This window comes from Rutidosis leptorrhynchoides, chromosome 2 (genome assembly GCF_046630445.1).
Source record: "Rutidosis leptorrhynchoides isolate AG116_Rl617_1_P2 chromosome 2, CSIRO_AGI_Rlap_v1, whole genome shotgun sequence".
Taxonomy (NCBI): Eukaryota; Viridiplantae; Streptophyta; class Magnoliopsida; order Asterales; family Asteraceae; genus Rutidosis; species Rutidosis leptorrhynchoides.
The window spans coordinates 521559643-521566772 of NC_092334.1; positions in this window are offsets into that span (position 1 = coordinate 521559643).

Here is a 7130-nt window from a genome sequence, read left to right on the forward strand (position 1 = left end):
GGCGCAGTTGTTTTTGCATTAAAGACTTGGAGGCACTACTTATATGGGGTCAAAAGTATTATATATACCGACCACAAAAGTCTTCAACACATATTTAATCAGAAACAACTGAATATGAGGCAGCGTAGGTGGATTGAATTATTGAATGATTACGACTTTGAGATTCGTTACCACCCGGGGAAGGCAAATGTGGTAGCCGATGCCTTGAGCAGGAAGGACAGAGAACCCATTCGAGTAAAATCTATGAATATAATGATTCATAATAACCTTACTACTCAAATAAATTAGGCGCAACAAGGAGTTTTAAAAGAGGGAAATTTAAAGGATGAAATACCCAAAGGATCGGAGAAGCATCTTAATATTCGGGATGACGGAACCCGGTATAGGGCTGAAAGGATTTGGGTACCAAAATTTGGAGATATGTGAGAAATGGTACTTAGAGAAGCTCATAAAACCAGATACTCAATACATCCTGGAACGGGGAAGATGTACAAGGATCTCAAGAAACATTTTTGGTGGCCGGGTATGAAAGCCGATGTTGCTAAATACGTAGGAGAATGTTTGACGTGTTCTAAGGTCAAAGCTGTGCATCAGAAACCATCAGGTCTACTTCAACAACCCGAAATCCCGGAATGGAAATGGGAAAACATTACCATGGATTTCATCACTAAATTGCCAAGGACTGCAAGTGGTTTTGATACTATTTGGGTAATAGTTGATCGTCTCACCAAATCAGCACACTTCCTGCCAATAAGAGAAGATGACAAGATGGAGAAGTTAGCACGACTGTATTTGAAGGAAGTCGTCTCCAGACATGGAATACCAATCTCTATTATCTCTGATAGGGATGGCAGATTTATTTCAAGATTCTGGCAGACATTACAGCAAGCATTAGGAACTCGTCTAGACATGAGTACTGCCTATCATCCACAAACTGATGGGCAGAGCGAAAGGACGATACAAACGCTTGAAGACATGCTACGAGCATGTGTTATTGATTTCGGAAACAGTTGGGATCGACATCTACCGTTAGCAGAATTTTCCTACAGCAACAGCTACCATTCAAGCATTGAGATGGCGCCGTTTAAAGCACTTTATGGTAGAAAGTGCAGGTCTCCGATTTGTTGGAGTGAAGTGGGGGATAGACAGATTACGGGTCCGGAGATTATACAAGAAACTACCGAGAAGATCATCCAAATTCAACAACGGTTGAAAACCGCCCAAAGTCGAAAAAAGAGCTACGCTGACATTAAAAGAAAAGATATAGAATTTTAAATTGGAGAGATGGTCATGCTTAAAGTTGCACCTTGGAAAGGCGTTGTTCGATTTGGTAAACGAGGGAAATTAAATCCAAGGTATATTGGACCATTCAAGATTATTGATCGTGTCGGACCAGTACCTCAACAACTCGCGGCTGTACATAACACTTTCCACGTCTTGAATTTGAAGAAATGTTTTGCTAAAGAAGATCTCACTATTCCGTTAGATGAAATCCAAATCAACGAAAAACTCCAATTCATCGAAGAACCCGTCGAAATAATGGATCGTGAGGTTAAAAGACTTAAGCAAAACAAGATACCAATTGTTAAGGTTCGATGGAATGCTCGTAGAGGACTCGAGTTCACCTGGGAGCGTGAAGATCAGATGAAGAAGAAATACCCGCATCTATTTCCAGAAGATTCGTCAACACCTTCAACAGCTTAAAATTTCGGGACGAAATTTATTTAACGGGTAGGTACTGTAGTGACCCGAACTTTTCCATGTTTATATATATTAATTGAGATTGATATTTACATGATTAAATGTTTCCAACATGTTAAGCAATCAAACTTGTTAAGACTTGATTAATTGAAATATGTTTCATATAGACAATTGACCACCCAAGTTGACCGGTGATTCACGAACGTTAAAACTTGTAAAAACTATATGATGACATATATATGGATATATATATATAGTTAACATGATACTATGATAAGTAAACATATCATTAAGTATATTAACAATGAACTACATATGTAAAAACAAGACTACTAACTTAATGATTTTTAAACGAGACATATATGTAACGATTATCGTTGTAAAGACATTTAATGTATATATATCATATTAAGAGATATTCATACATGATAATATTATGATAATATAATAATTTAAAATCTCATTTGATATTATAAACATTGGGTTAACAACATTTAACAAGATCGTTAACCTAAAGGTTTCAAAACAACACTTACATGTAACGACTAACGATGACTTAACGACTCAGTTAAAATGTATATACATGTAGTGTTTTAATATGTATTTATACACTTTTGAAAGACTTCAATACACTTATCAAAACACTTCTACTTAACAAAAATGCTTACAATTACATCCTCGTTCAGTTTCATCAACAATTCTACTCGTATGCACCCGTATTCGTACTCGTACAATACACAGCTTTTAGATGTATGTACTATTGGTATATACACTCCAATGATCAGATCTTAGCAGCCCATGTGAGTCACCTAACACATGTGGGAACCATCATTTGGCAACTAGCATGAAATATCTCATAAAATTACAAAAATATGAGTAATCATTCATGACTTATTTACATGAAAACAAAATTACATATCCTTTATATCTAATCCATACACCAAGGACCAAAAACACCTAAAAACACTTTCTTTCTTCAATTTTATTCATCTAATTGATCTCTCTCAAGTTCTATCTTCAAGTTCTAAGTGTTCTTCATAAATTCTACAAGTTCTAGTTACATAAAATCAAGAATACTTTCAAGTTTGCTAGCTCACTTCCAATCTTGTAAGGTGATCATCCAACCTCAAGAAATCTTTGTTTCTTACATTAGGTTATCATTCTAATACAAGGTAATAATCATATTCAAACTTTGGTTCAATTTCTATAACTATAACAATCTTATTTCAAGTGATGATCTTACTTGAACTTGTTTTCGTATCATGATTCTGCTTCAAGAACTTCGAGCCATCCAAGGATCCATTGAAGCTAGATCCATTTTTCTATTTTCCAGTAGGTTTATCCAAGGAACTTAAGGTAGTAATGATGTTCATAACATCATTCGATTCATACATATAAAGCTATCTTATTCGAAGGTTTAAACTTGTAATCACTAGAACATAGTTTAGTTAATTCTAAACTTGTTCGCAAACAAAAGTTAATCCTTCTAACTTGACTTTTAAAATCAACTAAACACATGTTCTATATCTATATGATATGCTAACTTAATGATTTAAAACCTGGAAACACGAAAAACACCGTAAAACCGAATTTACGCCGTCGTAGTAACACCGCGGGCTGTTTTGGGTTAGTTAATTAAAAACTATGATAAACTTTGATTTAAAAGTTGTTATTCTGAGAAAATGATTTTTATTATGAACATGAAACTATATCCAAAAATTATGGTTAAACTCAAAGTGGAAGTATGTTTTCTAAAATGGTCATCTAGACGTCGTTCTTTCGACTGAAATGACTACCTTTACAAAAACGACTTGTAAATTATTTTTCTGACTATAAACCTATACTTTTTCTGTTTATATTCATAAAATAGAGTTCAATATGAAACCATAGCAATTTGATTCACTCAAAACGGATTTAAAATGAAGAAGTTATGGGTAAAACAAGATTGGATAATTTTTCTCATTTTAGCTACGTGAAAATTGGTAACAAATCTATTCCAACCATAAGTTAATCAACTTGTATTGTATATTATGTAATCTTGAGATACCATAGACACGTATACAATGTTTCGACCTATCATGTCGACACATCTATATATATTTCGGAACAACCATAGACACTCTATATGTGAATGTTGGAGTTAGCTATACAGGGTTGAGGTTGATTCCAAAATATATATAGTTTGAGTTGTGATCAATACTGAGATACGTGTACACTGGGTCGTGGATTGATTCAAGATAATATTTATCGATTTATTTCTGTACATCTAACTGTGGACAACTAGTTGTAGGTTACTAACGAGGACAGCTGACTTAATAAACTTAAAACATCAAAATATATTAAAAGTGTTGTAAATATATTTTGAACATACTTTGATATATATATATGTATATATTGTTATAGGTTCGTGAATCAACCAGTGGCCAAGTCTTACTTCCCGACGAAGTAAAAATCTGTGAAAGTGAGTTATAGTCCCACTTTTAAAATCTAATATTTTTGGGATGAGAATACATGCAGGTTTTATAAATGATTTACAAAATAGACACAAGTACGTGAAACTACATTCTATGGTTGAATTATCGAAATCGAATATGCCCCTTTTTATTAAGTCTGGTAATCTAAGAATTAGGGAACAGACACCCTAATTGACGCGAATCCTAAAGATAGATCTATTGGGCCTAACAAACCCCATCCAAAGTACCGGATGCTTTAGTACTTCGAAATTTATATCATATCCGAAGGGTGTCCCTGAATGATGGGGATATTCTTATATATGCATCTTGTTAATATCGGTTACCAGGTGTTTACAATATGAATGATTTTTATCTCTATGTATGGGTTGTGTATTGAAATATGAAATCTTGTGGTCTATTACTATGATTTGATATATATAGGTTAAACCTATAACTCACCAACATTTTTGTTGACGTTTTAAGCATGTTTATTCTCAGGTGATTATTAAGAGCTTCCGCTGTCGCATACTTAAATAAGGACGAGATTTGGAGTCCATGCTTGTATGATATTGTGTAAAAACTGCATTCAAGAAACTTATTTTGTTGTAACATATTTGTATTGTACACCATTATGTAATGGTCGTGTGTAAACAGGATATTTTAGATTATCATTATTTGATAATCTACGTAAAGCTTTTTAAACCTTTATTGATGAAATAAAGGTTATGGTTTGTTTTAAAATGAATGCAGTCTTTGAAAAACGTCTCATATAGAGGTCAAAACCTCGCAACGAAATCAATTAATATGGAACGTTTTTAATCAATAAGAACGGGACATTTCACCTAATTATTTTGATTACTATTATTATCATTATTATGAACACGATATAAAAGACGATTAAAAGCTATTAAACAAAACGATTAGGAAATAATGAGTAAGAGTATCATGATGAAATTAAAATATTATAAGATATTGATTTAGATAAAATTATCGTTCTTATTATTTTATATCATTACTATTATTATTAAAAGTATCGTTAGTATTAAAAATATCATTTTAACAAAAATTATCATTTTAATAGAAATGTCATTGTTACTATAAAATATCATTATTATTATTATTTTAAATAGAATTATTATTTTAAAGATAATATTAAAAATTATCGTAAATATTAAAGTTATCATAATTAGAATTATCGTTTTATCATAATGTCATCTTAGTAATTATAAATATTGATATTTTTATAATAATAGTTATTATTACAAAATAATACTACTTTACTTACTATCATTATAGATATTATTTTATCAAATAAATATGTGATACAAACATATTTTTCTACGTGTAATAACTTACTTTAATAATACCCATCATATTATCTTTATGATATTAAATGAACCCTATAAATTTTATTACCTAATATATATAAAAGTATATTTTATTATATAAATTTAATATAAAATTTTATTTATTAATAAATAAATTATATTATTTACTCTAATAAATCTTTTAAAAATATTTAAAAATATAAAATGACGATATTTAAACTATATATTAATCATGTATAGATTTTTGGAAATTATTTTGAGTCAAATTTACTTTTGTTGACTTTTGCATATTAGTCTCGAGCATTAGGATTGTGGTACACTATGACTTGACCTAATTTGTTAGACAAATATTGACCAACACATAAATATATATAATTAATTTAGGTTCGTTAATCCGAGGCCAACCTTGCACTTGTTCAATGACGTTATATGTATTTTTACTACAAAATACAGTATGGTGAGTTTCATTTGCCTTTTTACCCTTTATATTTTTGGGACTAAGAATACATGCGCTTTTATAAATGTTTGACGAAATAGACACAAGTAATTGAAACTACATTCTATGGTTGAATTATCGAAATCGAATATGCCCCTTTTTATTAAAGTCTGGTAATCTAAGAATTAGGGAACAGACACCCTAATTGACGCGAATCCTAAAGATAGATCTATTGGGCCTAACAAACCCCATCCAAAGTACCGGATGCTTTAGTACTTCGAAATTTATATCATGTCCGAAGGAGGATCCTGGAATGATAGGGGATATTCTTATATGTATCTAGTTAATGTCGGTTACCAGGTGTTCACCATATGAATGATTATTTTTGTCTCTATGCATGGGACGTATATTTATGAGAACTGAAAATGAAATTCTTGTGGTCTATTAAAATGATGGAAATAAATGATTATGATAAACTAATGAACTCACCAACCTTTTGGTTGACACTTTAAAGCATGTTTATTCTCAGGTGTTAAAGAAATATTCCGCTGTGCATTTGCTCATTTTAAAGATATTACTTGGAGTCTTTCATAGCATATTTCGAAGAACGTTGCATTCGAGTCATTGAGTTCATCAAAGATTATTATTAAATCAATTTATAGTTAGATAGTGGATATTATGAAATGGTATGCATGCCTGTCAATTTTCGATGTAAAGAAAGTTTGTCTTTTAAAAACGAATGCAATGTTTGTAAAATGTATCATATAGAGGTCAAATACCTCGCAATGTAATCAACTATTATGAATCGTTTATAATGTATATGAACGGGTCCTTTCAGTTGGTATCAGAGCGGTGGTCTTAGCGAACCAGGTCTGCATTAGTGTGTCTAACTGATAAGTCGATTGGATGCATTAGTGAGTCTGGACTTCGACCGTGTCTGCATGTCAAAAGTTTTGCTTATCATTTTGTGTCGAAAATTAACTACTTATCATCCTCAGGAAATTACCTGCTTATCATTTTTAGTCTAAGACACGTCTTGCTGCATTGATTGCATGAATAGTGTATAGACAAAAATTCATATCTTAGCATATCTGCTAAATCATATCTTATTGTATCTGTTACTTTAAACTTTGCCTAACATATCCCGCAAAGTCCTCCGTAATCTACGAAATCTTTTGATATATATATATATATATATATATATATATATAT